This window comes from Dermacentor variabilis, chromosome 4, assembly GCF_050947875.1.
Source record: "Dermacentor variabilis isolate Ectoservices chromosome 4, ASM5094787v1, whole genome shotgun sequence".
NCBI classification, from domain to species: Eukaryota; Metazoa; Arthropoda; class Arachnida; order Ixodida; family Ixodidae; genus Dermacentor; species Dermacentor variabilis.
Window position 1 is genome coordinate 218,835,896 of NC_134571.1, and position 17,870 is coordinate 218,853,765.

General features: G+C 50.1%; 1 pseudogene; it reads right to left on the reverse strand.

Moving 5' to 3' along the window:
* Positions 1 to 212: 212 nt before the first annotated feature.
* Positions 213 to 6,913, reverse strand: LOC142578520 (uncharacterized; annotated as a pseudogene).
* Positions 6,914 to 17,870: the final 10,957 nt, after the last annotated feature.

Consider the following 17,870-nt stretch of genomic DNA (forward strand, 5'->3'; position numbering starts at 1 on the left):
TTGGCTGTGATGAAGGAAGAGTGAACAATTTTTCCGCTACCGGGAAATGAGAAAGTGAGGGTGAGCGAAGCTTGTCCTGCATGCATCTGACCTTTGTCACGGTTAAGTGACTCACAAGTAACGGTGCTGGAATGCTTCGGCCTCCCGTTCCCTCAGCTCGGATTCTTCTTCTCGTTGCTGTCGGATTGCCTAGGCTCGGGCGGTTCTGAGGGCTATATCGGCGAGCCGACGGCCAGCCGTGTCACGGGCGAGTTCTCGCCGCCGCTCGTCGAAGGCTGCGAGTTCATTAGGGGAACGCATAACGCGTTGCCGTCCAATCCATTTTCCGAGAATGATCCTAGCAGAAACGAAGCCGACGCAGCACGCGCGGCACCCCTTGCTGCGCTTTCTCTCCCTGGCGGAAGCGAAACGGCTCTCACTTGTTGCGCGCGTGACGTGAGCGCGAGCCTATGCGGCTGGAATCCTTGATAATTGACTCACGCTGCGGTGCCGGCGCAACTGTGAACTCATGAAACCACCCTTTCTCGCAGCTGCCCAGCTTTGGGAGCAACTGGGTGTTTTGCGTTACCACACTGCCACCGAAACTTGTGAACCAATACAAGCTTCGCTTGAAAACGTAAAAGAACGCGCCGAAAAATTTCGTACCTTTAGAAATCGACAAAGCGTCGTAAATATTCGTGTATTTGCATCATGCAGATGACACCGCATTGTGTCAACGCCACATTGTGCAAAAGGCCTCCGGTTCCCTCACTTTGTCTGCGGGCTCCACCAGAAACACCGGGTTAAGATGGACAGCAGTGCCGACTTGCTTTCAGTTTCGCACAGCAACACATAGGCGGCGTCGATATTTAATATTCTCAAGAGTTACTATAAATACAAGTTGCGGAATATCGCATTCGTTTTACCCGCGCCACCAGCCCTGCCGTTCCCGCTCGTTGATCCGGTGTTTGTCGCTGCCATAGACGCTGTATGTGGGGCATGCTGTAGGGACGCACGTACTGGACCAGTTAGTGCGCCGTTATGCGCACTAACTGGTAGAGAGAGAGAGAGAGAGAACAACTTTAGTAAATATGCCTGCAGAGTCGGTTAGGCTCCCTCCACGCAGGGAGGACAAGCTTTTACCGCGACGCGGCCACTACGTCAGTCTCGTGCATTGTGCTCCTCGAGGTCTTGGTTCCTCGCTACTTCCGCGGATCCGAGAGGGCCACCATCCCCTTCCTAGGGGTGCTCCCCCCTTCTCCTCGGTTTCGCGAAGTCGGAGCCTCTCTAGAGCTGCCGAGACCTGCTGGACGGCCTTTAGTTGTGTATCTTGGTCATAGGTCCTCGTTGCAGCCTCTAGCCGCGGCGGGATCGTCGTCTTCTCACTGGCTTCTCGTGGATTTCTACTACAGTCCCAAAGGATGTGAGCCGCGGTGGCTCTCTCCTTAGCGCACAGTCTACACACGTCACTCGCGTACACGCTCGGACACACGTGCTTAGCTAGCACCGGGGTGAGCAGGGACCCCGTCTGTAATTGCCTGTATAACACTGCCTCCTCCCGGGTAAGCCCCGGGTGAGGTGGCGGCATAGTCTGTCTGTTAAGTCTGTACCACTTCACTATTTCGTTGAAGGTGGTCATCTTGTCCTTGGCACTGCACCGTGACCAACACTCCGAGTCGGCCGTGCTTGCAGCCGCGCGGTTGGTTAGTCCTCGCGCGGCCGAGTTGGCCGTCTCGTTGTGGTTCACGTTCCCGCGTTCCGACACGTCACTGCCCATGTGGGCCGGAAACCACTTGATCACCACAGCGCTTTTGCGTCCGATGTCTTCGGCCTTGCGCAGTATGCGCGCAGCCTCACTGCATACCCTACCCTTGGCGTAGTTCTTCACTGCCGTTCTAGAGTCACACAACACTGTAGTGCATCCGGGGTCGGAGACGGCCAAGGCGATGGCCACGTCCTCCGCCCGGTGTGCCTCTCGAGTCGGGACGCTCGCCGCGGTCTTCGTTGCACCCGTCGATGCCCCGACAGCCACCACCGCGTATGCGTCGCTGCTCCCTCGATACTCCGCCGCGTCCACGTAGATGGCGCCTTCTTCTCTGGCGTGGAGGTCCACAAGAGCCCTGGCCCTCGCCAACCTCCGCTCCTTGTTGTGCTCGGGGTTCACGTTCCTCGGGATCGGGCAGACCCTGAGCTTTCTGTTGATGCTATCCGGTATAAGCACGTCTTTCTGCTGCTCGCCTTCCCTCGGCTCGAGGCCAAGGTCCCGCAGTATCTTTCTTCCGGTTCTTGTTTCAGAGAGACGCTCGAGTTGCGCCGTTCTCTGTGCTTCGGCTATTTCGTCCAGCGTGTTGTGGACTCCCAGCGCCATGAATTTTTCGGTGCTCGTGCTTCCGAGGAGGCCGAGTGCCGCCTTATACGCCTTGCGTATGGTGGCGTCTATCTTGTTACGTTCGCTCGGCCTCCAGTTGTGGAAGGCGGCCACGTACGTTATGTGGCTAACTGCGAAGGATTGAACGAGCCTAGTCAGGCTCTCCTCCTTCATCCCCGCTCTTCTGTTGGACACCCTCTTGATGAGTCTCATTGCCGCGGCCGCTTTGCCCGCGAGCTTGTTGACCGTTTCACCGTTGACTCGATTTCGCTGGATGAGCAGCCCGAGCACTCTAATCTTCTCGACCTCCGGTATCACTTGTCCTCCCGCTGTCTTGACCGTGATCTGTGGTCGCGCGTACTTGACTTCCATGTTCTTTCTTTTCCTGCCCGCTCGTCGGTGGAATCACCAGCAGTTCTGACTTGGCCGGAGAGCAAACGAGTCCAGACCCGCCCAGCTGCTCCTCGATGGCGTTGACCGCTTCTTGCAGCGTTGTCTCGATGTGTCCGTCGCTTCCTCCCGGTACCCATAGCGTAACGTCGTCGGCGTAGATGGTGTGCCGGACTCCCGCTACTCTTTCTAGCCGGTTGGCCACCCCGATCATCACGAGGTTGAAGAGAAGCGGGGAGATCACCGAGCCCTGCGGAGTTCCGACGCTGCCCAACTTCTTCTCTTCGAGCTGCAGGTCTCCCGCGCAGATTTCGGTGGTCCGTTCCGTCAGGAAGTCTTTGATGTACTGGTATGTCCTTCTGCCCATGTTTAGTCTGGATACTTGGGCCAGGATAGCCGAGTGCCTCACTTTATCGAAGGCGCTCTGCAAGTCCAGCCCGAGTATGGCTCTGTTGTCCTTGGTGCCCGTCGTATCGTCGATGATCTCGTTCTTCAGTAAGATCATGGCGTCTTGCGTCCCGAGCTTCTTTCGAAACCCGATGATGGAATTTGGGTAAAGCTCCGATTCTTCCAGGTAACGCTGCCACCTGTTCATGAGAACGTGCTCGAGGACCTTTCCCACGCACGAAGTGAGCGAGATCGGCCTGAGGTTCTCTATGTTGGGCGGCTTGCCAGGCTTGAGGATGAGGATCGTCTTGGCTGCTTTCCATTGCTTGGGCAGCCTTCCTTCTTGCCAGCACTTGTTGAAGAAGTTCGTGAGCGTTTCGATGGTCGCTTCGTTGAGGTTATTGAGCGCTCTCTTGGTCACTCGATCGGGACCCGCGGCGGACCTGCCATTGAGATCCTGCAGGGCAACTCTGACTTCCCATGTCTGGATGTCTCGATCTAGCGTCTCGTTCTCGTTGCCTTGGTAATCCGGGTGTCTTTCCGTGGGGGTGGTCGGTAGGTACTTGGCGTCCAAGCGCCCCTTGACCTCGTCCTCCCCGTGTTCACAGATTGCCTTGTGTAGGATTCTGGCCAGGTTGTTGTGTTGGTGGCCCTTGGTCTTGGTTTCGTCGAGGAGGTGCCGCAGCATGTTCCACGTCTTGCCCTTGTGCATCTGTCCGTCGGCTTCGTTGCAGGCCTCGTTCCACTGTTTGGTGCATAGCACCCTGCAGTGGACCTCGATCTGCCTGTTGAGCTCGGCGATCTTCTTCCTTAGACTTCGGTTGGTTCGTCGCTTCTGCCACCTCGCCTTTATGGACTGCTTGGCTTCTATCAGGTGGGCCAGCCGACTGTCCATCTTGTCTATCCGTTCGTCCGTCTCCAGCTCTTTGGTGGCTCCTTCCATCGTCTCAACGACGTTGGCCGCCCATTGCTCGATGTCCGTAATGTCCAGTTGCACCGCGGGTAGCGCCTTTCGAAAGGCGTCCCAGTCCGTAATGCGATGCTTCCTTATGCCGCTGTTGCCTTGGCGTTCTAGCGGTACGACGACCTCCACGATGTAGTGATCGCTGCCCAGCTCTTGGCCCGTGTTTCTCCATTTTGCTTCTCTCGATCCTCCGTCGGTTTTGACGAAGGTAAGGTCCGGAGTGGTGTATCTCGTAACCGATGTGCCGATCCTGGTGGGAAAGGCCGGATCCGTGATTAGGTTCAGTCCCACGTCAGTGGCGTCTTGCATGAGCTCTCTCCCCTTGACCGTCGTTCTGTGGTAGCCCCAGTCTTGGCTCGGAGCGTTAAAGTCTCCGCACACTACGAGCGTATTGCTCCCCGCGACTGAACTCGCTTTGTGGAAGAGTGCCCTGAATTTCTGTTGTCCGTGGGACGGATTGCTGTAGACGTTCACCAGGAAAGTGCTCTCCTTCCTCCTCTTGCCCGTGATTACTTCCACCGTGCAGTGTTCGATGGCGCTTTTGCCGATCAGTTCGTGTTACATGAAGGTGATCCCTTTCCTAACGAAGCTGCAGACCCCTCTGCCCTTGCCCTTGGACGTGTCCCTTTTGCTCGGCGGGCTGTCGCGCGACCGGTAGCCAGGTAATCTCGGCGTCTTTTCGCTGTGTGTTTCTTGAATCATTATGACGTCGGGTTTCCTCGTAAGTTGCTGCAAGTGTTGCTGCAGCACCGCTCTCTTGCCGGTAAAGCCGTTGCAGTTCCAGTGCCAGACCAAGAGGTCTCTCACTGGTGCTGTGGATGCTGCTGTACATGCTGTCCCGTCCATGATTGCTGCAGTTTGGCGATGATCTGTGCTTCCATGCCTTGTATTTGTGCCTGTATCTGCGCCTGCAGCTGTGCTTGCATCTGCGCCATCATGTTCTGGATCGTGCTCTGTATGTACGTTGTCATCTGCTGAACTGTTTGCGCGAGCGTAGTGAGGCGTTCGTTGGTTACCTTGCTGGTCGCCTCAAGACGGTCGAGTCTGTCGTCCTGTTTTTCGATTCTCTCCATTATCTTTCGTTCCTTGGCGCCCTCTATGGCTCTCCTCTTGGGAGCCGGTCCCGCCTCTTTCGTGGCTCTCGGGTCCACCTCGACCTCTGGTTCGTCCTCGGTTATCTCTTCTTGTTTCCTCTCGTGCGCGGGCTTCGGCAGCAGCTGCGGCTGTTGCTGCAACCCAATTAATGTCGTTAGCTTCTCGTTGATTTCCTTGATGGTTGCGTCCTGTTCGGCGATTCTCCGCTTTAGCATCTCGTTCTCGTCTCTCAGGGCTTTTACCACCCCGTTCTCTTCTTGGATCTTCGCGGCGTTTTGCGCTGGTGGTTGTCTCTTATCTGCTATGTTTGCCTTGACTGCGTCGGCCCAGGCGACTCTCTCCCTCGACTGCGACGGTCTGTGGCAGCTGGCGCTCCTGCCTCCCTTGCTGTTGTCCCTCGTGCGGCTGCTGTCGCGCTGCCTCGATTCCCCGCGGGGTCTCTCGGCAGACGGCGCTCGCAGCGGCGGAAAGCTTTCCGGATCCGGTTGTTGCTGCATGGCTTTCATCTTGCGTTCCCATTGCCGTTTTTTGACCACGTACGGCATCTTGTACTTGTTTTTGCATTCCCTCTCGCCCGTTGGATGCTGTCCCCCGCAGAGCTTGCACTTTGGCTTGCATTCGTGTTTGTGATCCTCGCTGGGGTTCACGATTCCGCAGCCGAAGCACACTCTGGTGTTGGGATTCGGGCATACGTCTCTTCTATGGCCGACCTTGCCGCATTGCCTGCACACGTCAAAGTGCTTGCGGTAAAGCCTGCACCTGACTAATATCGAGCCATACTTGACGTAGTTCGGTACTTTCTGTCCTGCGAAGAGTACTATCACCGTGGTTGTATTGCCGATTCTGTGCGCCTCCACCGCTAGGGGGTTGCGCGGGTTCACGATGTTTTCGGCTATCTCCTCCGGGGAGTCGTCTACGGCTATGCCTCGGATGACTCCCTTGACCGTGCCGTCCGGCGCCGTTCGGTAAGCGCTGACTTCGTATGTCCTGCCTCCAATGTTAAGGGCTTTGACCTTAGAGTATAGCGTGGCACGCCTCTCGTCCGGGGTGCTGACCACGGTGATGTTTTGCTGCGCGTTCGTGCAGATGGTGTCTGCTTTGCCTTCTTCCTTCGTTACTCCAGCCGCCGTCATGACTGCCGACATAATTATTGAAACCTCAGTTCTCGCTACGTTGAGACCTCCACGTGGCCTCATGACTATCTTGGTGTCGTCTTTCGGCATGTCTGTCGGCATCCTCGCCGCTTTCGTTACCGAGGCTGCAACTCTCTTAGCAAAGCTGGCCCTAGTCTTGGGTCAAGACTGGTGAGTAATGGCGGCGGACTCACTGTTTTCCTTGCCGACCATGATCTGCCTGATGCGCTTGCCGGAGGCCGACCAGCCTTCGGCTTCTTCCGGTGTAATGTCCTCTCCGTGAACTTCAATGCACGTGCGCCCGCCGAGACTGCCGATGCTCGGTGCTGACGCCATGTTGTCTCCCATTGACGTGGCCACTTCCATTTCGCACGCCATCTTGGTCGTACTCGTCGCCGGGTTAGGCCTAGCGGCCGGGCCCGTCGCCACCGGTGGCCGTACTCGTGGGAGGCGTACGTTAGGCTTGGCGAAAAGTCCGCACCGCAACAGAAAAAGTCCTCGTAAATCGAGAGAATCACGTACCGCTTGGTCAAAACTGGTACTGGTGGATGCCCCGCACCTTCGCGCACACTTTGATACCAATTATATCGCGGTAACTGCAAATTAACACTGCGTTAATTGGCATAATAGCAGGAGCCGATGAGAAGCCCGGCTCTTCCACAGTCGTCTTCTTCTTCTTCCACTAACTGGTACTCAGCAATAATACGCTTAGATGATCCACAAATTGCCTATTCGGTGTTATTTTTTTCATCCATTTTTTGTCCCTCATTCAAAGTCATACGCTGATTTGTAAAAGTAAATGTAAATGTAAAAAAGTATGGTCTAGTCCTCAGAAACCTTCCATTACTGAAAAATTATTGAAAGAACTGAGGGCCAAAGAGAACCTTATTGGTAGATTTCACCAAAGCATTCGACACTATCAGCCACCACATTCTATTTATGAAGATTGACGCAATAGGCATAACTGGTCCCACACTCTCATTAATAAAAAAATACTTAATCAACAGAAGTCATGTTGTTAGTCTGTTAGATTATGAATCTGGACCTAAAGTAACAAATATAGGAGTATGCCAAAGTTGCATTCTCGGCCCACTTCCTTTCATAATTTACATAAATGATTTACCAACTTCTCTTACTACTTCAGAATACTTACTTTATGCAGATGAAACAACAATTTTTAACACTGATAAATGCCTTCAATCTCTGACACACAAACTAAGTAATGGCCTGGCAAGCTTGGCAGCTTGATGCTTCCATAATAAACTGCAAATTAATCCCACTAAGACGAAGTTCGTTATCTTTTACACTCATCAACGAGCACATAATGATATCCCGGCAGTATCGTTAAATTAAGTTACAATTGAAGCAGACAAAAAGGCTTCGTTTTTGGGAATTCAACTGGTCCGTCACATGAAATTTTACTCGCATGTTGCTCACCTGCGAAGAAAAATGGCTTACGACATACGTGCTTTAATTCAATCTCGTTATATATTTTCTCAACCTACGTTACGTTCGTTATACTACGCCTTTATTATTTCTCATAATTGCTGTATCACACCTTGGGACAATACCTACAGCAACTACCTTGTCTCCGTTCAAACTTTACATAATCAATCCTTTAGAACACTTACCCGTAGTCCCTATCGCAGTGACGCGACAGCACTCTTACATGCCAACAACATCCTAACAGTTGATAACACTTTCAAATGCAAGCTAGGTATAATATTATTCAAGGAAATCAACAATCAGCTTCATCTGTTCATCATGCTTCAATCTAACTAAGCGAATACTAACTTGACAAGGTTTGCACACAATCAGAATTTAATTTTACCTTCTGTTCATACCAACTATGGCAAGCAAACGGCATACTTCAACGGAATCCGTCTATGGAATACCATACCACCGGCAATCAAAAGCTCTCAATCAATTGGCAAATTCAAAAAAGAACCGAAAACTTTCCTCACCCCCATGCCATATTCTGGATAATTGTGATTATTTTTGTTGTCCCGCTCCCTATCATACCTACCTGTCCACAAGATTTTCTTGATGAAGCATCTCATCAGGCGTTCTTTACCCTGCTGAAAATACATGCGATTTCTTCTTGTTTTCTCTTTTTCGTTAATTTTAGTATTTTTCGCCCTGTAACCGTCCGAAAACTGCTTAGGAGTGCTGAATTATCTTTGACTTTACCCTGTCTAATTGTGGTTTTGGTTCCTTTGTTTGCTCCTCTTTGTTTCTTTATTTAGCCTGTGGTGTATCTTATTGTTTGCTTTCGCTACTGGTGTTTGCTGCTTTAATTAATTCTTTACAATCACTACCATAGGAGGTCCCGATTCAGCCTCTGAATATGGGGCCTCCTTCTGTACACACAAATATTTGTAATTAATTTTATGCCTAAAGAACACCACTTCTGACTCTGACTCAGGTGTTTGTTGTCGAGCTTATTGGCTCGAACTCCCTTGGGCTTATACCGCTCTTTGTCCAAGCCCGGCTGCTGCGCATGTCGCTGCAGTAACCAGGCGGTTACGGGAAAATAATTTTCATCGCACTAGCAATTATATGGACTCTCCAAGCGCATTTCTACTGTTTTCGTCGCCGGGTAGTTCCGTATAAATTCCTATGGCGATAAGATCATCGCCGCGCCGTATGCTGTATGTGCGAGTGAGAGCGTCAGAGGGTGGGCCGGCGATTGCGGCTCAGTCTCGCGCATAAAGGAGGAAGCGCGCCGTCTCCCCGGTACGCGCAAGCTACGGGGGGAGGGGAGGGGTGCGCGCGCTCCACCGTGCGGCCCGTGCGCCCGCGCCTGCCCGCTCGGAGTCGCCGTATCTTGAAAGCCATCGGCGACGGAGACAGGCTCGGCCGTCGGAAAGGAGGGGTGCTGCCCCTCCCTCCCACGCTGCCTCCCGCTTTGCACCAATATGGTGCACGTCATTGGGCCTCTTCGATTTTCGGAGTTCTGGCAGCCCGCTGGCAGCCAGCTAGTTCCGGTTCTGACAGGACTTCACGTGGGCTGGGATCCCAAGACAACCCGAACCTGTCCGAAGTTTGCAAAATCGAACGCCGGTACAGCTGGCCAAATGGGAACATGCTACCAACATGGCAGCGCCCGGCGAGACCGGCGCGCTATCGGCGTAGTCGGCCCATTTATGCGTTGCCAGCGTGAAAATATATCGTTGCATTCAGGGATACGATCACTTTCGCACGATTTCACGCGAGTCGGCGCAGGACGCGTACTGAGCCAACCTCGCCTTGCACAGCCCAACAGATGGCCTCCAACGCGGCGGACAAGACGCGAATCGGGATTGTATACTCGAAAGCGATAGCTGGAGGATCCCTGCTCGTAGCGATCACGTCGCCCACCGGCGACATTGACGAGTTGGTGTTGTGTCATCACAAGACATGAAAAAGCAGGTTATCGGGTACGTCTCATACGCATTAAATTGCGCGCCGACCTGCTTGGGCTTCGATTTCTGAAAGTTTGTTGTGGCTGATGGTGCTTCTCATTTTGATCCTAAGGATCTGGGGACGCGGCTGGCGCATGAAAATGCACGTCGTCTGTGACCAGCGCAACGTTTCACACGAAAAACAACATTGGTCACAATCATGAGAGCAATAAGCCAATGTACATGTGTCTAATGTACCGAGTGCAATCAGTGTATTCTTAGATCAACGGCCTGCAGTTCGAACATATATCGGTTTTGAGCTGCCACCTAAGCATACTACGGAGAGACGGAGCGAACACGGGCTAACTGCAAAGCCTTCGCTAACTGCAGAGACAGGAGATGATATACATACGCGAGATATGTGAAAAAGAACGCCACCAGAGAAAGATGAAACCAAAATGTACCGCAATGTGTGAATGAGCGTCTACAACTTACGTGGAACACGATGCAGATAACATGCACGCATGAGAGCGCGGCGCGCTGTTCACCGCCGCGAAGAAGCAATCAGGGGACACACACACATATATACACACACACAAAAGCTTCAAACGGTTCACCACGGCTCGTATCACACCACTTCGTGATGCGGAACGCAGCGTTAGCACCTAAAAAGATAACGCTAGAAGTAACGAAATCCGAAGATGACCGTAGACAGTTGGCTGAGCGAGGTAAAGTCCTCAAGCGCCCGCGTTGCAATCCGTGAAGTGCCCGCAAAGATGGCGGCGAGCGCCCATCGCCTCTTTTAGTCGTCTGCTAGCCAGAGAACTTCCAGAGAGCAGCCAGACCAAAATCGTCCTGGCACAGGTTCTGGCAGCCCGCGGGTAGCCAGAACCGTCCCGCCCGAGCAAAACGAACGCCCGGCGGAAGTGCGTCGCGCGGTGGGCGGAGCAACCCGAGAAAACGAAGGCGCTCTCGCTGGCTCTGGCAGCCCCCGGGTAGCCAGAAGTGGAAGATAGAAGTAGCCCATTACCGCGATCCTCAGTTCTACTTGAGTCCGGCGGATATGTCTCAGATGGCTTTCAAGACAGCGGCCCGCACAGGCGTTGCGGCCGACCGCGCCGCCCCGAGTCGAATGCTCCCCCCCCCCTCGCCCTACCCACGGCGGACTTCGTCCCCGTCCCAGGTGGCTTTGAACATACACCCATAGAGAAAGAAAGTTCAACAAGAGCGGACACTCCCATAGAACCTAAAGCCCCTACATCTACGCGCCACCGCCGGCCAGGTTAAGTACCGCCAACCTACCCTCCTCCTCCACGCTCCTCTCCTTCTCACCCCCTTAGCTTCCGGCGTAAAGCGGAACTTACGTAGCTTCAGCTTCCTGTTCCGAGTGGAAGTGACGCTATGTTTTTTAGCGTTGTTTACTTTCGCGTCGATAGAGAGCTGCGGTTGAAACTGCTAATGCGATTCCATCCAAGAACCACCGCCTATCGTAATCGGCGATCTGGCCGTGTTCGCTGCTTCGCGTCAACCTGCGACGGCTTGTGCCACGAGAGACAACGTACAGTGGAATGTAGTGCCTGGGTGCTTGGAGACCGCTCCCGTTTTTCGTGCATTTGGAAAACAGCGACCGCAAACTACTACTTCAGCGGAATACAACAGCTTGTCCCCTTTGAATTCTTCTTGTTTTGAAGCATAAATCGCCTCCAGCCAGTGCGTATGGCTGGAGGGGATTTTAGCGAAGGAGTTCGCGACGCCAATTTGTACGGCAGACGCATAGAGTTTATGCTGTTGATTCTGAGTTCGAACTTGTCTCGTACGGCAGATCGAAGGTAACGAACGTCTCAAGTGCGTGCACTACGTGAACTGCAATGACGTGAAGCTATGAAATATAACAAGTTCAAATTTGCGTGGAGGGCATTCAGTGACATGGTGAAAACAAGTGTGCTTTTCTTGTGTGATATGAGCGGAGGTGTGCAGTGAATTGGTACGTGCGCACGTGTTGTAACGCGTGCAAAGGTGTACGACGAATTGTGTGGATGACGCCAGCAGATGCGCACTGCGAATTGTGTTAGTGTTGTGACGCGAGCAGATGTGTACGGCGAATTATGTTCGTGGTTTGTGGCGTGAGCAAAGGTGTACGGCGAATTGTGTGTTGCAACATGAAATTACGATGGCTATATATTTTTTTTTTTATTGCGAGTGTTCAGGAGGCGAACACGGCAGTATTTCGGGCGGTAGGTGTGTTATACTTCTGTTGTCGCGCTTGTATCCGTCCCTGGCCTAAGCGCTAAAGCACTTCCATCCACGCGCCACCGAAGTTTTATTCCGGCAGGAGCGAGGATGGAGGGGCTTTTAGCCTTACTTACTCAACTTTACTCAAAGCGTTCAAATTTTGATGTACGGCAGTTTAGTTATTGGTAGAAATTACATCTACTTGTTTGGTGAAGTGAAGCAGCGTTGATTTGCTGAATGCTTTAAGAGCTACCCAAGCTTTGTGAAATGTGAAATTGGCTTATACCTACTGCTATTGTATGAACAAATATTGTGCGTTGCATGTACCACTATGTGAACATTTTATATGCCTACATTTTGTATATATTCTGTTCGTAATGGCTAACTGTCCTCCACCTTGCAGTAAAAAGAAAGTTCATACAGGATATACCAATATGGGCTTCTTTCATAACTGATGCCTTTAGCATACAGGACTTGGACGAGAAGTAGATATGAAGCACACAAGTGCCGACTTACAAGTTTATTTTGAAGCATGGGACCATATATAGAGACAAAACCCTATTTTACATCACGTGTGCACAACCTGCAGACATTTTTTGTCATCATGCAAGACCAATGGCCCCTTGCGAGATAGAGCAATAGACTGGTTTGCTGCACATGGAAATTATCAAGGCAGAATCTATCGACATGTTAGGCAATACCTGTGTGGCAAAACCGTCTATCGCTCTATCTCTAAAAGAGCTGTCGTACTTGCATGAAGTGGAACAGGGTTGTGCCTATACATATGGCCCCGTGCTTCAAATTGGTCTACATGTTGGGCCCGTGCTTCAAACTAAACTGTTCCAATAAGATATACCTATACAGGTTTCTTTCGTCATTGAAGCTTTTCACGCACGACAGGACAAGAAAGTCAGTACCCATGTGCTTCATGCCTACTTCTCGTCCTAGTCTTGTGTGCTAAAAGCTTCAATCATGTCATATTAACATGCCCAAGCAGCCACGTCAGTCAAAATTTTTTGTTGCTTCGGCTACTCTTGGGTGGATGACAAACTTTCCCTTTCACAATTCTTCCTCTACCTTGTGGGCTTCCACAGAACTAATTTCCAAGTGCTCTGTTCTGCAGTGCAGGGCCTTAAAATCAAATATGTTCTGCAGAAATCATCTAGCTAAACGAAGTCTTATCACAAGGACCATTGCTCTCCGCCTGACATAGCAGAACAGTACAGAGGTTTCCTTAGTAAGCAGACCTCGCAGTTGAAAAATTTGTCCCTCTCTAGAAATCGGAACTTCGGTCCCGCACCCTGGTCAAATGCGTACAAAGTAAAGCAGAACTGTGTGCAAAATTATTGCAAGACCAGTACAAAATTTTGCATTTATTTCACTTTTCAGTTCACAGCATACAGCTTGTAGAGCAATCCATAAGACCACTGATCTCATCTATGTCACTTTGTAACATAAATCTGCAGTTGTGCATTTTGAAGAGTTCCTGCAACAAGTGTTGAGAATGCTAAAGTGCATGTCATCTGCTAGATAATGCTGACAAATGTCTATCGAACATCATTACTATATTACTTTTCCTTCCCTGCGTTTTTTTTTACAATTGCCAGTATTTCATAAAGCATTTTCAAGATATTGCATATAGCCCACTTAGGTACTAGACTAGATAGCAACAAACCGACAGATTTCGCATATTGCCGTACCGGCCAGTTAATTTTTTTGAAGTGCGCTCCCGCATTCTTTTCGGGCCATTGTTTTGCAATACCTTGTGAAGGCCCGATCACAGACAACAAGGCGCCCCATTCATAAGCTCTGAAATAATAGAAGTGAGGTGATACCAAGTGCTTTCCTCTCCAGAACTGCATGTCACGATTGGCGTGCGTTTATATTGAGTAATGCCGCTCGGTGTTACAAAGGCCGTCTTCTCGCGGTCCATGTCTGCAGCCATCGGCCAGCATCCAAGTGAGGGACAGTGGAAGAAAAATACTTTGCGCTGTGAAGGTAGTCAAGGATGTCATTGATGCGTGGGATAGGGTAAACATCTTTTTACTGTGTTGTTCAAGTGCCGGTAATCCACACAGAAGCACCAGGCTTTGTCCTTTTTAACTAGGGCTACAGGTGATGCCCACGGGCTGGAATATGGCTTAATGATACCTTGAGGAAGCATCTTTTCTGCTTCTGTTTCAATCACTTGAGGCTCATCCAAGGCCAGACGGTATGGTCTCCGGTGAATTGAATTGGCATCCCAAATGTCAATGATATGCTTCTCGATGGAAGTCGGACCTAAAGGGCAACCATTCAGGTCAAACATTTCGCTGAACGAGGCAAGGAACCGACATAACTGGTCGGCGTGCTGAGGCGGACGATTAGTACAGATCATATTTGGGAAGTTTGGTAAGACAGTTGGTGAACAAGACGAAAAATTACTGCGAGACGACGACATTCCGATAGTCAAGGTCGATAGGTGGTAGTGAAGGCGAACGACCCTGGTGTGTAAATAGCCTAGGGGCAGACGTCTGGGAGCTAACCAGCAATGCAATGTCCATCTCTCTGCAGACGATGCGAACAATGCTCTCAGATGTGGTCGGCTGAGGTGCGGAATGGTCTTCACACAATGATGTAGCGGCTATATTTGGAAGACGGGTATACAGATGCACAATTCGACAGCTTTTAGCTTCTTTGAAACACTGGCATTCACTTTATGTCGTCGCTGCTGGTAAGTTCTTGTATGCGAGAAGGTTAAATGTGTCGTCTGTTATGCCCTTCAGTACATGGTTCATCTTTTCTTTGGCATTCGCTCGTCCACCTTGCAGCAAAGGGCAAGAAGATCCTGAATATACAAGGAGCAAAAAACAGGGAAATGTATTTAGAGGTTATATACAAGTGAATGGCAGAGCAGGCAAGTCCATAACATCATCTTTAACTGCAAGCTTGCACTCTCCTTCAACCTTGCACTCTCCTTCCGTTCAGCATTGTAACAACATAGTTCCTTGGTCTTCTAATGGCTTTTGCAGCTTGATGCATTCTGATGCTTTTTCCTGCTATAATTAGGTCTTGAGGCATCTTTTGATACGCCATTTTTGGTGGTCACAAGAGTATATTCTAGTCTTTACGACGTTGCAGATGGTCCACTCAGTTAAACCCAATGTATAACTTGAACCTCAAAGTAAAGCATGTGACCTCACAATGTGCTAGCTGAATACTTGAGACATAGGAACAACTTCGCTGTATCTTGAAATGCCCAATGAACTACCACGTAAAGAAAATGCCAGTTGAATATTTAAATATCACATTCCCAACTGTCTGAATAATCTGACTAGAGTGTGATGACTAGCTTGATTTCATGCACTGCTCTCCCGGCCATATATATTTCTCTTACGTGCAGTCCTGTATTATTTTTAGACTGTCATTTCACAATCGCTTCTGAAAACTAAATCACATACAGCAACGAAAAGTGCCACATGCATAAACACTTAATTTCAGGAGAAAGGTGACAGTCGGCACATTTTTTTTCTAAAACTGCATGTCACCATTCTTCAGTCATCGAATGGCTTGAGCAGCTTGATGCATTCCAATGCTTCTGCTGCTGCATTTGACTGTTGCAGCATCCTTCTTGATTGTCTCATTTCGGTGGTTGCAGAATATGTGCATCCTCATCTTCAAAAAACAATTCACTAGTTTGCGGGGTACATCATGGCATGTCGGTATTGCATTTACTGTGTTCTTCAGAATTTCATCTGTGAGATGCTTCAGCTGAATCCTGCCATCTAAAAAGCTCTGCTCATGCATCTTAAATGAAGCCTCGCAATACTTCAGCAAACCTTGTGCTGCTTTTGATGCCGATTCAAGCGGAATTTTTTCGGGCAAATACGACTTTAGCCGCAGCCACTTGTTTTCTGCGGCATCAAGAGCTTCACCTGTGATAGCATCTGCACATATTTGACATGTGCTGCAGTTTTTTTTTACATTTCTTACAGCATAGCCGCACACATAGAGGAAGGCGTCATCTAACTCCATGTTTTCCACTGTCTGTGGTGCTGGGTGATATATAATACCAGAAGAAGGCTGCTGTACTTTGTCAGGAAATCCAATTAGTTCCTCTGCATCTGAACGTTCATAGTTCCCTCTGGGGTTCCACCGAAGAAACTGAGCAAGAGAGGCAGTGCGCAGTGCAGACTTGAATTCGCGAGGAGATGGAACGGGGTTCTTCATTCTTATTGTTGAGAAGAAGTTTTCCAATGCATCCTGCCCTAGCCTGGAAAGCAGCACAAAGTGGAACCCCTCTTTCACTACAAGGTGTTCCTGCAGTTCCATGGCTGCCATTGTGGTCAGGATGGTTCCTGTCTGCACTGGCTTCCATCCATGGCTGCCTCCTTCAATTTTCATTGCTTCAATGAGGCCAATTATTTCTTGAAAAAAGGCATCGCCTCTCGCACCAAGATGTCTCTCAGCCTGTTTCCGGGTTCTGGATGTTATTAGTGTAAACCAAGTGTGCATCTTGTCAAAGAACCATGCAGTTGTTTGAGCGTCCCTCTCAAGATTGCCCTTTTCGACGTGGCAGTACAAAGCAGCAGCGGTGTCATGATGTATTAGCGAATATGCAGGGCCTACCTTCATTTTTTCATAATGCCCTGGGCTCAGACAGGTTTTGGTTAATTTGGGGGCCAGGCGGAACTCATTGTCTCCCTCCAATTCAAGTAGTTGCTCGACATGGTCTGTGGAGACCACTGCCGTTGGTAGTTTATTCCTTTCCACAATATCTTCTGGAAGGTGAATTTTGTGTCCTCTCGTGAAATGCCCTCTCAAGTTCTTCAACACATGTGGCGCGTCGGCAATAAAATATAGCCGCCTGTTATTATCACATGGGTGTGGAGCATGGCACTTTCGAGCTTTTTTTGTGACAGTGATGCCAAATAGCCTCCAGAGTGCCTGATTGCATGGCCCCATGTCAGTCACAACAGCATGTATTATAACACCAGCATCTTCACAGGCACTTATAATTGTACTGACTTTTTCCTTTACTACGTCAGCTCGGAAAGAATGACCAGTAAACTCATAAGCTACCGTCTGTTTCCACCGAGTAGAAATTCCTCCTAACATAAAGACGAGGGCATGCGTGGCATAGCAAGATTCCGGAATTATGTTGCTGGTCAAGGGTATTGTTGGCTTTCCCAGCAGGGTCCCAGTAGATGAGTCGAAGTCCAGACCCTTGCTAATCTGCATTTCATCTAGCATCAGAACTGCGTGACGCTCCTTGAGTGACAGCTGGGCCATCTGTACAATAGAACAGCGAAAGGTGCTAGAGGTATAGCGAGTCTATATGAATAGAGTGAGTGATAGGAAGAGAGTGAATAACTAGGAACAGTACACACCTTAATTTTCAGCAAATCTATCACTTCAAACAGCAGTCCAGGAGCAAACTTGAACCCTTGTAATTTTCTCTGTAGAGTTCGTTCTGATGGTAGAGGCATACCCAGTTCACGGGCCACGTTGTATCCTTGAGAGCGGCATGACAGCTTTAGTTTCAGCGCCTTTACAACAGTTTCCGTGCTCCATGCTGTACCCCGCATTGTACCTTTCTGCAGGCAAAGTGCCTGGTCGCTGCCTAGGTAGCCTGCAATACCTGTATGTGCAATGCATCACAATGAAATTCACAAGAATTGCTTGGTGCACAAGTTTGAACATGGTATAACTGTGATGGAATTGGTGAAATGGCACAGAAAAAGAATTTCGACCCCATCAAAATCGGTCGCTGAGCCGGGATTTGTTTGCGGGACCTCATGCTTAACAGCGCAACACCATAGCTACTAAGCTACCATGGGGGGGTTGTGCTACTACTTCTGTCCATTTTTCCCTTTTACCTGTTCCACCATAGTCATCCCAATCAAGGTTCAATTCACAAAGGGGTGTCACAGGAATAGCACTGTATACCTGCTTTGAGA